The 19,321-nt window shown below is 53.7% G+C and overlaps 1 protein-coding gene and 2 long non-coding RNA genes across 11 annotated transcripts in view; 1 reads left to right on the forward strand and 2 right to left on the reverse strand.

Moving 5' to 3' along the window:
- On the reverse strand, positions 1-6,416 carry LOC104875734. Of its 3 annotated transcripts, XR_004518211.1 has the most exons (4): positions 3,042-6,416; positions 2,784-2,934; positions 1,224-1,319; positions 3-824 (listed from the first exon to the last, which is right to left on the reverse strand). It is a non-coding gene; the product is annotated as an uncharacterized LOC104875734 (long non-coding RNA). The 3 variants fall into 3 exon arrangements; XR_784160.3 differs by lacking the exons at positions 2,784-2,934; positions 3,042-6,416 and adding an exon at positions 2,004-2,275 and having other exon boundaries at positions 1-824; positions 1,224-1,863; XR_784159.3 differs by having other exon boundaries at positions 5-824; positions 2,784-6,416.
- Positions 6,417-8,430: 2,014 nt separating this feature from the next.
- On the reverse strand, positions 8,431-12,648 carry LOC104875733. 2 transcript variants are annotated; one of them, XR_784157.3, is made up of 4 exons: positions 12,616-12,648; positions 11,555-11,649; positions 10,945-11,363; positions 8,431-10,663 (listed from the first exon to the last, which is right to left on the reverse strand). It is a non-coding gene; the product is annotated as an uncharacterized LOC104875733 (long non-coding RNA). The 2 variants fall into 2 exon arrangements; XR_784156.3 differs by lacking the exon at positions 12,616-12,648 and having other exon boundaries at positions 11,555-11,984.
- A 5,085-nt stretch (positions 12,649-17,733) lies between these two features.
- The window catches only part of Ddr1 (discoidin domain receptor tyrosine kinase 1), a 15,093-nt gene continuing 13,505 nt past the window's right edge, over positions 17,734-19,321 (forward strand). For 2 of the 6 annotated variants that reach the window (XM_010643448.2, XM_033766359.1), the window contains exon 1: positions 17,735-18,123. The gene's annotated coding sequence lies outside the window, so the exon portion shown is untranslated. Of the gene's footprint in view, positions 18,124-18,639; positions 18,663-19,011; positions 19,183-19,321 lie in introns of those variants that run through there. The other 4 variants (XM_033766360.1, XM_010643445.2, XM_033766361.1 and 1 more) reach the window with 4 other exon arrangements.

The following is a 19,321-nucleotide window of genomic DNA, read 5'->3' on the forward strand; positions in this document are numbered from 1 at the left end:
TTTCATTGAGTTGTCACAGAAAAAAACTGGGATGGGCCAGTAAGAGGCACAAGGGGATCAGTTAGGCAGAAATTCAAACAGAGTGGGGTCAGAGGGGTCTTATGGTGTAGAGCGGGATACAGTTGTGGGCTTGGGGTGTCCTCCAGGCAGGAGCTCGGGGCTGTGTGCTCCCGCTGACTGTGGAGCGCCCCATCCAGGGTGCTAAGTTAGAATGTGCGCCATTTCCATGTGTTTGAAGTTGAGATTGGCAGCTGGCGAATGCGGCTGTTTCCTGGAGCGTGGAATCCAAGGGGGGAAGTGTAATTTACAGGTGAAAAGCAAGGGCCCGGAGCCCAATTCACAGGTTTATTGTGTCCTTAAGACCCTTAGGGTTTTTTTTTTGTTTTGTTTTGTGTTGTTGTTGTTGTTTTTACTGAGTTTCCCAGAAAGGGAAAAAGGCTTAACGTTTTGTGTCCTGAGGCTGCAGTTTTCCCTCGTTTCCCTTCTTCACCATCTTTATTTCTTTTCTCCTATCTCAGGACATTTTCTTTAGCAAAACCTAGTAGAGCCAAAAGGGGACCCAAGAGCGAAGGTGGAGACAGGATGGGAAAGGAGACGCGAGGGAGGCAGCTGGAGGGAGGAAGGGGGACCAAGGGGCCGTGGAGAGGGAGGAGGAGGGCCTGCTGCAGGTGGGCCGGGAGCCGGGGTGGGAGCCGGGGTGGGAGTCCGGGCCGCTTCCCTCCCTCCCTCGGTCCCCGTCCCTTCCCCGCTCCTCCTCGCACGCTCGGCTTGTTTGGAATGCGGCTCCCTCCTCCCAGGCAGCTGGGGCAGAGCTGGCTCCCACCCTGGAATGCAGAAAATTCGAGGTGCTGGGGAGGGAGACGGTCGCAGGCTGTGTCCCTGGAGCTGTGCGGCCAGCACGAGGGTCTCCAGCTCTGCAGGACGGAGCCGGGGCTGCGGCCGGGCAGCTGCCAGCTCCGCGAAGGGTCCTCGCTCTGCGGTGGCCGCTTCTCTGAAGATGGCCCCGGAGAGCTGGGCAAAGCCCCCCTCGTGCTGCGCCCGGGATCCAGGCAGGATGTGCCCGGGCCCCTGCGGTCCCTCGCAGCGTTCCCCTGTGCGGGCCTCAGCTGGGCAGGGCCACCCCTTCTTCCTCACCCGCACCCACCTCTGCTCCCAGCCACACTGCCTGGCGTGCGGGGTTGGCTCACCCACCCCTCCAAACCCCAGGGCGCAGCCTTGCTCACCCTTCTGGCAAACGCTCCTGATAGCCTCCTCAGATTTGCGGTCTTCTGCAGCTGTTCAGATGGTCAGCTCGAAACCTGAGACCATGAATGTTGGTTCTAAGGAACATTTGTTGACATGTAAAAAAAACCAAAAAACATATTTGTGCACTTACATTTTTTTGTCTCTGAGACAGGGGGAGTATCTTACTAAATTGCCCAGGCTGGCCTCAGACTTGCAATCCTCCTGTCTCAGCCTCCGGAGTAGCTGGGATTATAGGCACGTGTCCCTGGTGGGGCCTCGGTTAACTGATTCCCAGAGGAGGTTGTGAGTGACTTTATCCACAGCCCGGGTCATAGACCAGTCATCTATGAGCTTGCTAAGCCAGCTCAACCCGGCAAGACTGCCTGGGGCCTGCGGATGCAGCTCGCTTTGGATCTGGGTGTTGTGGGAATTTCTCACTGAGAAACTGAGAAGTTGTTTTTAAAAAGTTGCTTTACATATGATATTTTAAAAAGGGCTCTAAAAACAAACGAGTAGGCTCTAATAAAGGACTGTAACTTACAAACACAAGGCACAATCTGATTGTCTGCAGCAGTTTTGTTACCAGATTCCAGGATTCTGGAGAGACTCCTAGAGGTGGTTTCTATGTTTTTTTCTGTCCTGAACAAAGAATTGGCAGAGACAAAAGCAAAGGACAGTGAGGCTTTACATTTACTAAAGGTAGGAAAAGAAACTGGCTCTGCAGAGCGAGTGTGGCCCAATTAGAAGTAGGAAAATACACCCTGCAGGGGCAGTGTTACCGGTAGTCTTCTCAAAGGGGCTCGGCCAGCGAAACGCTACTGGCTTCTGGCCTCTCAGGTTCTTCTCATCTTGAACAAAGAACTGAAAAAAAGCCATGGCCAAGTGTATTAGAGGAAGTAGAAGTAAAGCGTGAGGGAGAAACTGGCTCTGCGCAGAGCTTGGGCTGAGTGAAAGAGGAAACAGCAAGACAAAAGTGCACCTGGAAGCTGGCACGGTGGCGCACACCTGTAGTCCCAGCACTCAGGAGGCTGAGGCAGGAGGATCACTGGGAATTCAAGGCCAGCCTGGGCTGCTTAATGAGACCCTGTCTTATAAATAAAACAAAACAAAAGAACAACAACAACAACAAAACCCCTGGGAGACGCAGGGCTGGCCACTGGGAGGGAAGGCGTGCATCGTGATGAAGCTGTGTGAGGAATTTGGGTGGTGGTTGGGGGCGGTGGATCTAGATCGGGAGTGTGCCAGGGTCCGCGGCCAACAGATGCGTCCGAATCAGGAAGTGGCTCGTGCGTGGTAAAGGGAGCCAAGCTGCACCATCTGCCACTGCAGGCAGGAACCAGGAGAGCGCACGGTGGGGCTCAGCTTGAGTCTGAGGCAGAGGACAGAGGGAGCAGCAGCCTGGCCCAGTGCAGAGGCTGCACGCCCTTCCTCCACCTGCAGTCCCAGTCAGGCCCTCACAGCTTGCTAGATGCCCACCCACACCTCACAGGGCTGGGGTCTGCTTCACCTTTGTTTGTTTGTTTTTTGAGACAGAATCTTGCTATGTAGTTTAGACTGACCTCGAACTGACAGTGATCCTCCTGCCTCAGCCTCCCAAGTGCTGGGATGACAGGCGTGAGACACCACGCACGGCCCTTCTTCACCTTTCCAATGCCAGCGCCTCTGAGAAACACCCTCACAAAAGCACCTGGAAATAGCGCTGTGCCAGCCCTGTGGATGGACGTCCCTTAGCTCGGCCAAGGGGACGCATGCAGCCACCAGCACCGAGAAAAACCCATGGTGATGAAGGGTTCGCGGTGCCTGCTAGCACATCCCACCTGGCGGGCCTGCTTGGGTGTCATTTGGGACTTTGGCGACTTTTGAAACTTTATCCCAGGTTAAAACCAGATTTCCGCGATGGTCTGGTTTTCTCCTCCTCTCTGGATGAGCTCTGGGCTTGGGAGGAGACAGGATGGCTGTGGAGGAGACACTGAACATGGGCCAACAGAAGAGTGTAGGACAACAACAGGGCCGTGGGCATCCTCTGCCACCCGGCAAGCAGATGCCCAGCAGGTGACCACCGGAAGGGTCACCCGGGAATGAGCATCCAGGGTCCCAGGACCCTTCCCTGTCCCAGTGGCGCAGAATCGGAAGTGTGGGTAGTGAAGCATTTCATTGACTCGGAGAAGCCAGCCGGGAACAAAGCCACTGAGAAAATCAGCCGCCGAAATGCCTGGGGCTGTGATTTCGCTGCGGAAAAGCGGCAGTGGGTGGGGAGGACGAAAGCCTGGGGACGCCGGAATCCTCAGCACCAGGAAAAGACCATTTCTGAGTGGTGGGGCAAGGCCTTTGTGGCTCAGCTGGGCGCAGCCTAGGTCAAGATCACCTTTCCTTGGGACCCAGTAAAAACAGAAAAGTCGAATGTTCTCTCTGGTTCAGAGAATTTAAGCAATGCATGTTTGGTCTTTGCAGCCATGATCACTAATGGACAGTGGCCCTCGCTCACCTGTTCCGTGGAATCCATTAATTGCTGGGTTTGAGGGAAAGGCAACCTCAAGCAGACACCTCTGTGGTAAAAATCAGGAGATTAAGATCACAGACAGAAGCACCCCTGATGAAGTTCTGGGAAAGGTGGAAGTAGGGGACATATTCTCGACGCATACCGGCTGAACTTTTGTGGTGTGAGTGTCCGCTAGAACCCGGTAACGTGGGAAAACCAGACGCAAGCGTCAGAGCAGAGAGGTAAAGTAAGGCACCGTGAAAATCAAAGCCTGTGAGTCTTCCCAGGCAGTGGGATTGTTGGGGGTAGATCTTTGCTCCCTCCCTGGGCTGACCTTTTCCAAATCAGCCAAATGGGAGCAGCAAAGCAAGGCCCACCCTGAGCGGAAGTGACAGGACGTGAGGGCCCAGGCCGGGGGCACTGCACGCTGCACGCAGGGTCAGGGCAGCGCCACCTCAAGTCTGTCCTCGCCTCTTGTGCCAGCAGGGTGGTCTTGGGCCCGCTGGCTACAGGCCTGGGGGTTCGCATGGCCCTTGGGGTTTGCTAGAATGTCTTTCAGGACCCAGGGCAAGGCTGTACTTATGACTACAGCTTCATCATCAAGGGCACCTTCAGAGGGACCGCCCACGGACACGCAGGACGGGCTCCAGGAGGCTCCCACACGCCGGGCCTCTGCCCTTGCTGCGTCACCTCCCGGCACAGTGCCAGGCTCACCAGCCAGGGAGCTCCACCAGGAAGCTGGCGTGCGCATGGCTGGGCCGGCCTGTCTGCCCTGCACTGAACTCAGTCCCCAGTCCCTGCCTGCAAGGGATGCGCTTGGCTCAGAGGCCCCTGCCGATCTCCTTGGTGACCAGGCCCACTGAGTGTTCCCTCAGCACAAACCCGTGTGTGATCCAAGTGGCTGCTGAGTACAGCAAAGACCTCTCTTATTCCAGAACTTCCTGCAATCCCATCTCCTGAGGGACTGAGGCAGGAGGATCGCCACAAATGTGAGACGCCAACGTGGGCTACACAGTGAGACCCCGTCCTCCCACCAGAAGGAAAAAAAAAGAAAGAAAGAAAACAAAAATTCCAAGGAAGTTCCCTTCCCCGAGGTACCCGGGACGAAGGGCAGTTAAACTGTTATCCTGCACAGCAGGGATGTGCAGATACAACGCTATGCAGTAGAAGAGGTGAGGAGGTTGGCCTGTCTCGAAACGCGCATTCCAAGAGCCTTAAGGGGGTCACACAGCAGTGTGCAGGGGACATAAGGGCTGCGGTCGGGCTGCAGTGCTCACCAGGGTCCCGGCAAGGCACGGGGCTCTTACCTTTGAGGTGGGGCCCAGCGAAAGCGAGGTGGGTCACGGTGGCTGTGCCGTTGGAGGGACACAGGGACCCCGGCCCATCCGCTCTCACACGCTGCTTGTACCACAGGTGAGCAGAGGGCTCCCTGTACTGCTCTGCGGTGGTGTACTGTGTCAGCACTGTAGACCACTGAGTCAGACACAAATTAATCCACGAGAGAGACTGGGCCTCAGGGATAAAGATGTCAAGATTGCGGCCCGAGGCGCAAGATGGAGACGCGATGCCAGGCTCCTAGGCTTCCCTCGGGGATAAAGCAGCAGCTTGAGGTTCTACTGTAATCAGCACCGCCGGATCCAGGAAGTCCAGACAGGCACCAGACACTCAGGAGGTGACCGGGCACCCGCACCCATCCCTTCCCCAAGTGCCTGTTCTTCCCATGCACCCTTGCACTCCCTGGGGCTCAGCATTGACTCAGCACCTGCTGCTGTGATCCCGTAGGTGGACCGTGGTCTCCAGCGTGCACACCTTGTGACTTTGCTGTATGAATCGCCCTGACAAAGGACCTCGGTGCCTCTCACTCAGGACCCCTCCTGGACAACCAGCAGCGATTCCTGTCTTTATTTCCAATAAAACTCTCCGAACTTCTCCCGTTAGTTTGTGACTTTGATCCCTGAGGTCCTGAGACCGTGAACTCGGCACACTTGACATCTAACGGGTGGGATTATGTTTCTCCTAAATCATCAGCACAGGCCCGAAGCAACAGAGCCAAGAAACCAGGGACTGAATCCTCTGAAGCAGTGAGCCAAGATAACCCTTTCCTCCTTTTAAGACGATTACGTGGGCTATTCTGTCACAATAACAGAAAGCTGGCTAACATGTACTAGGAGAGAAATTAGACAAAACCAACCTCTTCTCGCTAAGGAATTATAGGATCCAAACTCCCAGTTATTGCAGAAACTGAAAAATGAAGGTGATGAGGCCCAGGATTCTGGAAGGGAATTGACATTCACATATTTGAGAGAGGTTGATGAATATATCAAGAGGCAAACAGAAGAGCTATCGCAGTTTCCTTACTGTTTGCTTTCTCAGGGATGTAACAAGTCCAAAGGTCAAGGCAGTAGGCAAATAGTTTTCATTTCCTGCGTGTACATTCCTTCACATTTCTAGTCATATGGAGCTGATTCTGAGTACAGACATCGTTCTACTCACTGTTTTTCAAATAGCTAGCTAACCGAACTAATGCCATTTGTGTACCGAAGCATTCTTTTCCCCACTGGTTTGAAATGCAGTGTTTATCTTCTGCCAAATTCTTACATTTTACTTGGTGGCTTTGTATTCCCCAAGCACTGATACCGCTCTTCTTTTTTTAACTTTTATTTTGTGTTTTTGAGACAGGCTGTCATCATGTAGCTCAGGCTGGCCTTGAACTTGCAGCGATTCTCCTGCCTCAGCCTCTAGAGTGCTGGAATTACAGGCGTGCGCCACCACACCTGGTGATACTGCTCTTCTTGCACCAGCAGCCCTTGATTTTAGTGATCAATTTGAACATCTAGCAGGTCTCATATCTCTTCCTTATTCTTATTTTTCAAAATCTCTTTAAAACTTATTACACTACAATTCTATTATTATTGGAATTACATTGCATTCATAGGTACGTTGTAGAAAGTTGATCAATTCATAATAGTAAGGATTCACATTCAAGAACCCGAGGTATTTGTAATAAGGCTTATTATCACCCTTCTTCTCTCAGATGTGACTGTTTCCTTAGAGTATTTGATGTATAGACACTGTGAATGGAAATGTTATATTTTCCGGGGGCTGTTGCTGATAAAGGGAAAATCTGTTGCTCGTGTGTGAGTGTGTGTGTGTGTGCACGTGTGTGCGTTGTGTGTAACTACACATTTCTGAAATTAAAAGTTTTGAGTTGATATTCTTTGACTTTCTAGGAGGATGATAAAAGTGGACAATGAAAATGGACTGCTCTCAGCAGGGCATGGTAGCACACACCTGCAGTCCCAGCACATGGGGAAACTGAGGCAGGAGGGTTAGGGCTACATAACGAGACCCAGTCTCAAAAAGCAACCCTAACAAAAACCCAACCAAGCCAAAACCAAAGAATAATGCGATCTCCTCCTCCTTTCTAGTATATATTTAGATATATTCAGCTCGTTAATCTTACATTTTTTTGTTTTGTACGTGACTATCAGGAAATGGGACAGTGATAGTCATTCTACAGGGAATTGGCCTCGCTCTCCATATACTAGGAATACTTCAGGAAATATTACTTTAGGTGTTTATTTGAAATAAATAACTTCTAGCGTAAGAAAGTACCTTTTTACTCCCAGGTTCTAAGAATTCTATTAAAGGGCCTGGGATTTAGCTCAGTGGTGCTGCTGCCTGCCTTACAAGTGCAAGGTCCCAAGTTTGATCCCTAGTACCAAAAAAAAAAAAAAAAAAAAAAAAATTTTAAAAAAATAAAATACATACAGGGCTGATTGTCCAATTTTTATCAATTTTCCATATGTTTTATTTCCTTTGGCCCGTATTCATGATATATTTGGAAAATATTAAACTATCTTTGTACTCTTGGTCATGGTGTATTATCATTTAATCTTTCATACTAAATTAACCTCCTAAGTCCACTCAGCTCCCAGAAAACCACCTACAACAAACTTCTCAGAAGAAAGACATTTTCACTTTGCTTTTTGTCCAACATCAAAGGAAACATCCAAGATTCAGGTAGGTCTGGCTGCTGATACCCACAAATCAATTCTGATGAAATCATAATATAATAAATAAGCATCGCATATTAAGAGCTTACTCTGAACCAAGTTGGATCGAGGCAAGTTATTATTTTACTTAAGCCTGAAAATTACCCTTAATTTCTCACCTAAAGCATATTTGCTTGAAAATGATGAATAAACAATGTCTTAAGCAATATCCCTACAAAGAAGACAATAGGGGACTTTCTCACTTGTGCTTGAAAGAACTGCTTATGATAGTAATTTTCAAACATACACAATAGCCACGAGAAGATTATAACGAACACTACAGTCGCAAGCTGTAGGGACAGCCAGAGAGTGGCTGGAATACTTTAATCTACCCCTCACTTTTTTTTTTTTTGGTACCGGGGATGGAACTCAGGCCTTGCACTTTCAAGGCAATCTGCGAAACCACTGAGCTGAATCCCTGGTTCCCCCTCTCACATTTTTTCTGGCTATTTTTTAAAACAAATTCCAGATGTACCATTTCATCCATAAATTCTCCAGCACTATATCCGATTCTAATTAAGTCTCCCTAAGATGAGAGTGCAATGCCAAAGCACAATTCATTCTAAGAGATTCTATCAAGGTCTAAAATAATCTAGTCAAAATTCATGGTGCTAGTTCAATCCCTGGTACCAAAAAAAAAAAAAAAAAAAACACAAGAAAACAAAAAAAAAAAAAAAAAAAAACCCAAGCAAACAAACAAAAATTCACGGTGCTACGAGTGTCTGAAATTGCATACTCCCCAGAGTTGGAGCGATGCACTCGCTGTGTATTTTTCAGGATTCCTCTCTTTATTTTCCTTAACTGAATTTGGTGGGGGGAAGTAAAAGAGGGCTAACATCCAAGTTTAGACATTTTGGCGAAAAATTAAGAGTGCAAATTTTCTTGTTTTGGATTAAGAAAGATCCATTAACCAGAAAGTAGTTGGCACGCTGGTAGGAAAGTTCTCCAGCCTGCAAGATGTGTGGTGTCCAATTTCTGTACAGCCAGCAGCATGACTCTTGGCTGGGTTCTGAGCTGAACTGTCTCCCTCGGAAAGCTGACAGTTGGGATGAAAGAAGCCAGACCAAGAAGGACAGTACACTGTATGGCTTCATTTATATGAAACTCTAGAAAATGCAAACTAATCTATAGAGACAGAAAGCAGATCAGTGGTTGCTTGGAAATGGGGCTGGGGAGGGTCAGGAATTAGGCAGGACTTGAGACGGCGCTCGGGAGGGTGGGCACGTTCATTACCTCAAATATGGTGTTGGTGTCCCCAGGACAAAACTTGTGCAAGTGCACACTTTAAATCTGCGTGGGTTTGCTGCATGTCTTGGTTTGTTTTTTGGGTACCAGGGATTGAACCCGGGTCCTTGCACTTGCAAGGCAGGTGATGGAACCACTGAGCTAAATTCCCCAGTCCCTTGCTGTGTGTCAATTGCTCTTCAATAAACATTTCTTCTTCATTTTTTTTGTACTGGGGATCAAACTCAGGACTTTGCGCTTGTGAGGCAGGCGGCAGAATCACTGAGCTAAATTCCCTGCCCTCTTCGGATTTTTAACTAAATAGCCAAGGGGCAGAGTGGCAGAGCCCTGCAAATTCCTTCCCAAGGAGCAGCCCAGAGCCCCAGGTCCAGGTGCCGGCTGAGGCTGCAACAAGAAGAGACAGGTCTGAGGGCCAGGGCTGAGTCACGGACAAGGAAACCGGTCTTGGGCACACACATTCTCTGTGCGGAGAGTTCTAACCAGCCTTTGTGAAAGTTCAGTCTTTTCGTTATCACTGCTTAGTCTAACCTAACCGATGGAAGGTGGGATAAGGAAGCAACTCTATTTGCATTTCTCTCTGTTAATCTTTAAATCCATTATGCGGCGTTTGTTCTCTTTCACCCCTCAAATTTGGAGCAGGTTTGATGACATTTCAGAGGTAATCTGATCACCTTCCTCTGTCGTCTTGCTACCTTGGACCTTGGACCTCTCCGGGGATGGAGTATGTGAGGGAGAGGCGGGTGCTGTGGTTTAGGTGGAGAACGTTTCCCAAATTCTTGTGTTCTCAGAGGTGGGGCTTTGGGAAGGTGATGGCATCACAGGGATGAGGTGCTCAGCAGTGGGCTCATCTACTAGTGAGTTATGCAGCTGAGTGTGCTGTTGGGAGGTGAGGCCTGCTTAGAGGGGGCTGCTGATCTGAAAGAGTGTATTTCCCTCCCTGGCTTCTCCCTTTGTTCTGTTTCCTGCTGCCACGATGTGAGCAGCTCTCCTCTGCCCAGACCCTTCCACCATGCTGTTTCTGCATTGCAGCTGGCTAACCACGGACTGAAACTTCTGAGGCCCTGAGCCAAAGTAAAGCTCCCCTCTTCTAAGTGGGGGGTGACAAGTATTGTGTCTTAGTTGTGAGGAAAGTGACTCAGACCCCAGAGGAGGGTTTCTCTGGCTAGAGGTACTGTGAGGTGGCATCAGCTCTCCCTATGTTGGTGGGCATAGCTGACTTCCTCTCTATTTGGCACTTTCATCGATTTTTCTAAAAGATAACACTCTCTCTTTCCGGCATTGCTCATCTCCTGACCCCCGATGCAGATGAAGCTGTTCCCTAGCCTACTCGGCCAAAAGTCCTCCTGTGGCTTCTAAGATCTTTCTTTTGGGATCACTGAAGGCATTTGGGCGACCCTTTGGGGCAGAATCTAATATAATCCTGTGTAGCTCTGCAGCACCAGCCCCATGTCTCGTCCGTAGACCTCCCCGCGGGCTTGGAAGGCTGGCAGGCCCTGGCCCGCGCAATCTCCCTTGTTCCACCTCCAGGGCAGTGAGCCAGCTTCCCGCTGCCTCTTCTTCCCAGACGTGATCCGGCCACCAGCGCAGTGCACCCCGTCCTCCAGATGCAGGGAACGCACACTGAACGCTGAGGGGTCCCATGGAAGGCCCCTTCCCTGGGCTGGAAGGGAGGGAGACACCTGACTTAGATTCCCTCAGGAGGCTGGTGGCTTCCCTCTCAATACTCCGGGATGCGGTTGCATCTTTTTTTTTAATGGGGAATTGAACTCAGGTCCTTGTGCACGCTGAGCACACACCCTGTCCCTGAGCTGCACCCAGCCCTCATGGTGTCACTCTGGGGTTACTCTCAGGCTCGGGAGTGCCTGGAGACTCTGGCTTCTCCCCTAGGTGTCCCCTCTCTTCTATTCAGGAAAACGTTCACACATTTCTTTATTCATTTACCTTTTGTGGTACTGGGGGATCAACACAGGGCCTCGTGCTGAGGTGCAGCTCCAGGCTTTTCAGATTTGTGTTCATTCATTCGTTCATGACAGGCTTGCACTGAGCTGCCCAGGCTGGCCTCCGGCTTTCCTCCCATCTCAGTCTCCAAGCAGCTGGGGTTGCAAACGCGCACTGCACTGCCTCTGGCTGAGGCTGATTTTCGAGCGCTCTTTATCTTGCGTGAGAGCCACTGTTTGCTTTCCAGATGCCAAGCCCAGTGCCTAACCCGTGTCTTCTGGGGCTGCACAGGGACACGGACACCCCGAGTCACTGAGCCACGTCACGTTCCCTCGCTGTCTGGACTTCTGCTCCACTCTGACCAAGGCCACACACAGCCGGGCCTCGCCCTATCCTGGGGCTCTTCGGGGTCCCGGTCTGCACTGTCAGGAGAGTGGGGCCTGAGCGCAGGTGGGCAGGGCCTGTCCCTCTCCCGTGTTCTGCTTCACGACAGGGCACCCAGACCCCCGCGTGCTCCGGTCCTGCAGAGCTGCGGCGTCCCTGTGGGCACCGGGCTCTCTGCTGGGGACCGGAGGGCCCGGATTAGACGTGGTGACGAGCAATGTCCACTCACCCGTTTCACTCGACAAATGTTTCCTGCATTCTTTTTCCACACTCGCTGCAGGTGCACAAGATAAGCCCAGTCTCCGCATCCACAGAGTTTGTAGTCTGGAAAAGACCGAAAACACACAAACAAAGAAAGCACTCAGGGTTTGACGTCCGAGACTTTCTTACTGGGTCAAGTTCATCATGCCTGGCTGCTGCTTCTGCTTGGGTGAGTTTTCTCTAAAGCCTGTCAGTTCTCAAGCAAACGGACCCTGACAGACCGCCTCCTGCTGGGCCTGCAGCTCAGGCCAACGCAGCGCTGTGTGCGGCATGAACCCCCGCTGAGCTGGACGGCTGTGCCTGACACCCAGGGACGGTCAGTCTGAAACCGCGTCGGGGACAGCTCTTCCTCCCACCCCACAGCGTCCCCAGTGGCAGGAATGCGTAGTGGAGAGGCTGGCCAGGCCCCACAGCGACCTCACAAATACAGCGGGGACCCGCGCTTTGCCGGTCCTGGGCTGCTCGGTGCAGGACCCGGGGGAGCTGGGCCTCTGAGAAGGCTCTGGAGGAGGACTGGCTGGGGCGGGGCTGGGTGGGAAGCCGAGGGAGGAAGTGCGGTGAGGAGCCGGAGGAGGTCCTGTAGGGACCGGTCCGCTGGCCCCGAGCAGAGATCAAAGGCCCTGCCGTGGGGCCGCAGCAGGGCGACTGGCTGGCTCATTGCAAGGCCTCTGCTCGGATTTGGACCCTGAAACCTTGAGTACCAACCTTCCTTGGGATTTCCCGCTCCGAAGTCTCCCCAACTTCCAAGTGGCACGTAAAGCCTTTGGGGCTGTGGGCCGGGTACATCTTCAGGAGCGTCCTGGAACAGTATGGCCGGGCCCCACCTGCCTCTCATTCTGTCCTCAGTCTCCCCCTGCACCCCAGACCAGCTCTGTGTCCAGACACGCCCAGGGCTGAAGACAAGGCACCATACCCCAGAGGTGCCACCCAAGGCTCCCACTTGGACTAGCAGTGTCCAGACTGAGCTCCAGCCAGAACTGCAGCCTCCTGGCCAGGACTCGTCTTGGAAATCATTATTCCATTTCTTACCACTTAAAACTTCAAGGCTGGGTGTGGTGCAGCACGCCTGTAATCCCAGCACTCAGGAGGCTGAGGCAGGAGGATCGCCACAAGTTTGGAGCCAGACTGCGTTACGTGGCAAATTCAAGGCCATCTAGAATTGTGTAGCAAGACCCCATCTTAAAAAAAATAAAAAACAAAGAAACAAAAGCAACAATAATAAAAACAAAAGAACAGAAACTTCAGATTCCTCTTTCATTTGCTTCCCTTCTGATTGATTCTGATTGATTCCGAACATGGGTCCTTTGGGTTCCTCCCTCTGCTCTGTGTCTGCCAATCTGAAAAACCCAGCATGAAAACTTTAAGAAGACCCTGTTCACGGGACCGTGTGAGAGATTCCTTCAACCTGAATAGCTTCATGCTCTTTTTTTTTTTTTTGGTATCGGGGATCCAACTCAGGATCTTGTACTTGCGAGGCAGATGGAGGCACAACTGAGCTAAATCCCCTTCATGCTGTTTGTAAATACAGAATTCTGGAACTGATGTCACAGAGTCAATTTAGTGAATTAAACGGCAGATCCCACTAGATCACCACAGGCTAATGCCCTCCCTTCCCTCTGCCTCTGGTCCTCAGACCATGGGGGACAGGCTGTGGTGGGTTCCTCCTGGAGAACACGTCGGGATGGTGCTAACAGACTGCACCTGGCCTGCTATGGGCCCGGGCAGGTGGCTTCCTGACGCGCTCCAGAGCCACGCGGGACCTGGGGCCTCCGCAGACAATCTCACAGCTGTGCGCTGGTTCCCTGCAGATTAGGAGGTGACTGTGGGCCACCTCAGCACATCACTCACCGGAGGCGGGGACAGGTTCTGATGAGGTCCTTGCCAGTGGTTTCCCCGCAGTCCAGTTGAGAGGTGCAGGGGACCTTGGGACCCCTCCGCACCCTGGTGAGTATTTTCTAGGTAAACTGGGTAGTAGGAGCCATGGGGCCTGAGTGGGGCCTGGTGATGTGGGGTCGGCACGGCAGACTCACCCCTGTGAGTGGATCCGTGTGCTGGACCTCTCTGCCTCCTGCCTTGAGCCTGCGCCCTCAGGAAGCCCCGCCATCCACCTGCCAGCGCAAACTGCTCCTGCACGCACACGGTGGGAGAGCAGGGCTCCCTGAACGTCCAAGGAGAGACACATAACAGCCCCTTCCTGCCACCTGTGCCTCTAATCTCGTTACTTACCACCATCATCTCACTGTGCCCAGGCTCAATTTTCTTTATTTTAAAAAGGCTTCCCAGAACTCACTGGAGAAAAGCCAACCCCTTCAGCCTGGCAGACAGTTCCCTTGCAAAAGCGTGTCCGATGTTCCGGAAGCTTTTCCCAGAAGATGCTTTTAGAGCCCACAAACAGCCATTCCCTGCTTCCTGGCTGCAAGGGTTTCATGGCGTTTATTTATCATTTCGGGGCTGCCCTTCTGTACGCTCAGGGATGGAGATCCCTTTGTGGGCACAGGGTTGTTGTCAGGATTGGTCCAGGCCGCCCAGGGCTTCCCTTGCTGTTCTGTGAAGGCTGGACCTGGGCTGGGGCTGTGAGGTGTGGAGGCCCTTGGTGCTTGGGGACAGAAGGTGGAAAGAAGCCATGGCCTCGAGGACATCACCAAGCCAATGAATTAACCCAGAGCCTCCCAGGGTTTGTGTTTAAGCGTCTGATGCAGCCACAGCATTCTGAGAAACTGACCTAGATCTTTTTTTTTTTTTCTTCTTCTTCTGCTTAAAGCCATTTCCTTTTAAAACATTGTGCGTATTTCTCAGGGAAACAGTCTAAGCAGTCCCACTTGGATCTCGACTGTGCCCGGTAGTGCTTCCTCATGCCCGCCTTGTGACCCCTCACTTGGGAGGCACCCTCCCCTCCCCTGCTCTCAAAAGCCCAGGAGCCCCAAATTCTAACTTCCCCACCCTTGGCCTTGAGGTGGGGGAGGATCTGTGGGAAGTGCTGGATGCACGTTTGTATCATATGTGACTGTTTGTGGACCTGCTTGTGAATGCCTGATTCGTGCTGGGTTTTTATTTATGGCAGGTTTTCTTGGAGACTCCTGAACTTTTAGTTTAGTCCCACTGTGAGGATGAACATTTTGGGAGGAAAGCAATTTTCATGGACTTAAGCTACTTCTATAATTCCTTGCTTTCCTGAAGATAAGACCTACGTGGAAAATAAACTCTACTGGTGGTTGCCATGGCACTGGCCAGGGTCCCACAGGTGACACTGCACCTGTCTTGGGCTCCGTGGCTACTCTGCTAGGCAGCTAAGGCCAGGACAGGTGGATGGGGGCTGGCACGTCTGAGCTCTAGGCTTCCAGACTGGCGATTTTCCGGCGGGGTCTTCTTTCCCGGACAACACAATTTGATCCTATGCAAACTGCATGCAGGCACAGCTAACCAGGAATTCCTTCTGCTTCAGTATTTAAGACATTACAAACCCAAAACAAAGTAGCAATGCAAACAAACAAAAGTGGAAAGGTAATTTCAAAATTGACCTTAAATTAAAGTGTTGTTTTTCTGAAAGGAAGTTGCTGCGCTGGTGGAGGCAGCTCCTGGGAGCTGGCACTGCCTCTCACTGTGCTGGTGCTGGGTGACTCAGCTCTTCCCTCTCTCTGTCCGTCCGCAGCGCTGCGGAACATGTTAGTGCTTGCCTCTGGCCCGCAAGGGCACTGGCAAAACTCAGACAATGGAAGTGGTAATGGATAAACAAGCACGAGTCAGGCCCGCCCCAGCAGGCCCGGGACAGTTACCTGTGATCAAGTGCTTCTTTCAAAATTACCAAGGAAATGAAAGCAGGAGTTGAATAATTCTCATGGGGTATTCGTTGTTCCCCGGGAGTTCAGAAACCTTGGTTTGAGAAACATGTGTATCAGCACTGATTTGACTTACAAAGTGGTTTAAGTAAACCATTTGCGTTTTTTTTTCTTTTTTTGAGACAGGGTCTCACTCTGTAGCTCAGACTGGCCTTGAGCTCATGACGTACCCCAGGCTGGCCTCAAACTGGTAGTGGTCCTCCTGCCTCAGCCTCCCAAGTGCTGGGATTACAGGCACATGCTATCACGCCTGGTGACTGTTTTGTGGGACATGGTCTTGCTATGAGTCCAGCCTGGCCTTGAATTCCAGTGATCCTCCTGCTTCAGCCTCCTGAGTGCTGGGATTACAAGCGTGTACCACCACGCCTGGCTTTCATTTGCCAGTTTTGGATCTTGATACTTCCCTGTACACCAACAAAAATGAGTTGAGTAGTAGTACTCTTGGGAGATGGAAAAAGGTAGAAGAGTCAGAGACCTCATCCCAAAACCTTCAAGGACTCTGAGGAGTAAGGACTTGCAGAGACCGCTGACAGTGGTCGAGGTGCCGAGGTCCTGAGGCTGCGGTCCAAGGGTACGGTGCATGCAGGAGACTCGGGTCTCAATCCAGCTCTGGCTCCACAGTGCAGCTCACAGAGGGGCTGAAGAAGAGGAGTCTGCAGGGTGCTGGGGGCAGAGCTGGGCCAGCTGCTCAGCCCCTAGAGGGCCAGGGAGCGTGCCAAGGGTTCTGTAGCGATGGGAGAGCCTGCAGGAGAGCTGGTCCTGCCCTCCGTGGGGAAACCCCTGCTACAGAACAAGGTGACACTGCACCCTAACCGTCCCTGGACACCTTGCTGCATTCAGTCTTGCTCAGCTGGGCCCGGTGTGCATGCCTGTGAGCCCAGTACCAGGCGGCCAGGGAGGAGGCTGGCCAGCCCAGGCCACACAGCCAGACCTACCTAGAGGCTTTCCCAGTCCTTTCCCAGTAGGTGGCAGGGGTCACCTTGCAGCGGGCGCCTCCCAGTGGCCTCCTTGTTCATGGAAGGAACTGTAAAGCTTACTGAACGCGAGGTTTCCTGGGCCGCGGGCCTCACTCCTTTCACAAAAGGAAGTGAAGGAGTCTAACAGAAGCAGACCTAGGCAAGTCCCGGCCCCTCCGGGCCTGGATCTCTTCCACCTCAGAGGACAGGGAGACCCCCCCACCCCATGGCGCAGGCCTGAACTCACCCTGCCCTGGGGTTGGGCCAGGGACACAGCAGGACACCACAGGCTCGACTCCTTCTGCAACCACTACCCTGCCGGAACCACTCTGGAGAAGAGAGATCTGATCCTGTCACGCCCTCCTCACTCTTGGACCAGGCCATGCTGCTCATGTGAGGGCCCAAGTTGGCCTTTTTGGCCTTGCTCCCCTGCTCACCCTGCTTCCAGCCCCAGCTGGTTCTCACAGCCCCTGCTGCGCCTCCTGCCTGGCTTGGCCTGCAGATCTTACCCTGATAAGGCCGGTCAGACGTGGCTCCTCCGGATGCCCTCCTTTGACTCCGTGGGCTCCCCTCCTGCCCATGCAGGAGCACCTGGCTCCACAGCCCTTCCGCTCCATCCCCGAAGCCTGTCCTGCCCTGGAGGAGGCAGTGGGTGCTGAAGGGCAGGTGTGCCTGCCTCAGGGAGCTCTGAGAGCTCTGGTGGCCGCAGCCTGACCCTCACAGGCTTGTGATAGTAGCGGCTGGCAGAGTAGGTTAGGAGGGGGCTCAGAGCCAAGCGACGCATCTGAAAGCCAGAGGGAGCTGCAGTCAGGGGAGTTCTGTGGCTGCTTCATCCAGTGAGGCCTGCACCTGACAGGCGCCACCTCATTACCACCCAGATTTCTGGTGCTCGAGGGAAGTGGGTGGCAGAGGAGTCACCCGGTCAGGCTTCTCCCTCAGCATTTGGTGCCTGGCTTCCTCTCCTGTGCCTACTCCGTCCCCTGGCCCAACCCTCCCCAGCCCGGTCACCTTTGTTGGGCTTCAGGGGTCAGAGTTTCCCGACTGAGAATTGGAGCACATCATTTGACAGCGCCACTTGTTACCGGGTGACAACTCAGCGCATGCTTGAAATCGGGATCCTGGAGAAGGAGGGTGCCTTTTGGCCCCAGGTGCTTCCTGTGGCCCTTGCTGCAATCAGAGGAAGCCGTCCCTGTGGAATACTCCAGGGTGGCCGGCTAGAGCTTCTGCTTCTCCCAGGATGCAAAGCAAAACCCCGGGAGAAGGAAGGGCATTGTCAGGGACCCGGAAGGAGGCCAAGGACACCGTGGCCATTCTGATCTCTCTTCTCCCACTCTGTCCCCCACCCCGCTTCTGCTGCCCTCCAGGTCGCGTCTTTGAGGCCAAACGCTGCCTGCCTCAGCGACAGCTTCCCAGCGCTGCTTGGGCCGCTCTGCCTCCCTTTGTTTGGGGTTTCTTTGTCTGGGGTCTCCCTTTGGTTCAGCCTTGCAGTTCTCAGCTCCTCTCCTTTTCTCCTGCCTGGCTGTCCCCTCCCTCTCTGCGGGGGCCGAGAGGCTCAGCGAGGGGAGAGGGGAGCGGGCTGGGTTGCCATGGTCACATCGAAGCCGGCCCCAGCTGGCCAGGGCAGCTGCTCCTGGGCCACGGCCCTGGACGCTTGGACAAAGCCAGGCAGCCTCAGCAGCTCCAGAGCCTGGACCCCAAAGGCCTGAGACCGGGGGACTGGGACCCAGAAAAATCCTGAGCTGGAGGTGAGAGAGGCCACTGGAGGAGCTGTGCCGCCCTCTCTCTGGGGGAGGGACTGGGGGCCATGTGCAGCAACCCTGGGGCGGGACGGGGTGGTCCAGTCCTGGCCGCTCATCCCTTCCTTCTGAGGCTCCACCTCTGCCCAGTCCTGTGTGCCTCAGCGCAAGCTCTGTGCCCCCATCTGCTTCACCCGGCCTCTTCTCTCCCTTTGTCCTTTCACCTTTTGCTTCTGTGTTCATCAGGTTCCTGCCCTCCACCCAGCCCCTTCCCTCCCGTCCAGGCATCTCCTGAGGCCTGGGCCTGCCCACCTCTTGCTGTGTGCTCCTTTCCCCCTTCTCTGACCCCCAGTGTCCCAGCCTCAGCCTCCTCTGTCTTGAAGCTCCCTCACCGTCGTCCCCATCAGACCCCCAGTGTCCCTTTGGACCCTGCCTCTTCTTTCTGCCTCCCCAGACTACCCAGAGCTGAGTGTGTCTACCTTTCTCTCAGAGCAGTGTGCTCTCACACTCCAGGCCTCAGTTTCCCCTTTGTACTCAGTGGCACTGAGGTATGACTCATCCCGGGGGCCTCTCCCACCCCTCGTCTGTCCCCCCAGCTAATGACCCAGGCTGTCCCCTGGAGGCAGCTGCTGTGCTGAGGAGGGGGCTGTGGCTGTGCGCGCGCGCGCGCGTGTGTGTGTGTGTGTGTGTGTGTGCGCACCCGCGTCTCCATTGTCTCCTTACTCCTCTCCTCTCATTTTCTCAGCTGCTTCACATTCTCCTTCCTGGGCAGCAGGGCCATGATCTGAAGGGCAGGGCCGCCCAGGCTGGGCGCACCGGCAGGGGCGGAAGGACTGGGGTGCTGGAAGCCGCAGGGGCATCTGGGTTGGCAGGCCGTGGGAAGACGGTTCTGGGCGCCGTGGATGGCCCAGCAGGCCGTTGATTCTGGCGCCGCTCTTGGCCCCTGGACGGCTGGGATTTCCCTTCCTGGCCCCTAAGAATCTCGGCTCCAGCCCCACATTCCAGCCGGCTCCAGCCCCCTTTTGGCTGTCACTTGACTCCCTGGGCCCCAGCCCCAGGCCGGGCGAGGTGGGCATCACCGACTGGGAATTTCCCTTGCAGAGTGAGAACGGGGACACAGGTTTCTGGGCTCGCCGGCTTCTCCGTGGTGCCCGGTCGGCGTGGCTGGGCCTGGCTGTCCTCCGACGCCCGGGAGGGGGGGCCGTGG

The sequence above is a fragment of the Fukomys damarensis genome, unplaced genomic scaffold (genome assembly GCF_012274545.1).
Source record: "Fukomys damarensis isolate Sample0158 unplaced genomic scaffold, DMR_v1.0_HiC HiC_scaffold_20, whole genome shotgun sequence".
NCBI classification, from domain to species: Eukaryota; Metazoa; Chordata; class Mammalia; order Rodentia; family Bathyergidae; genus Fukomys; species Fukomys damarensis.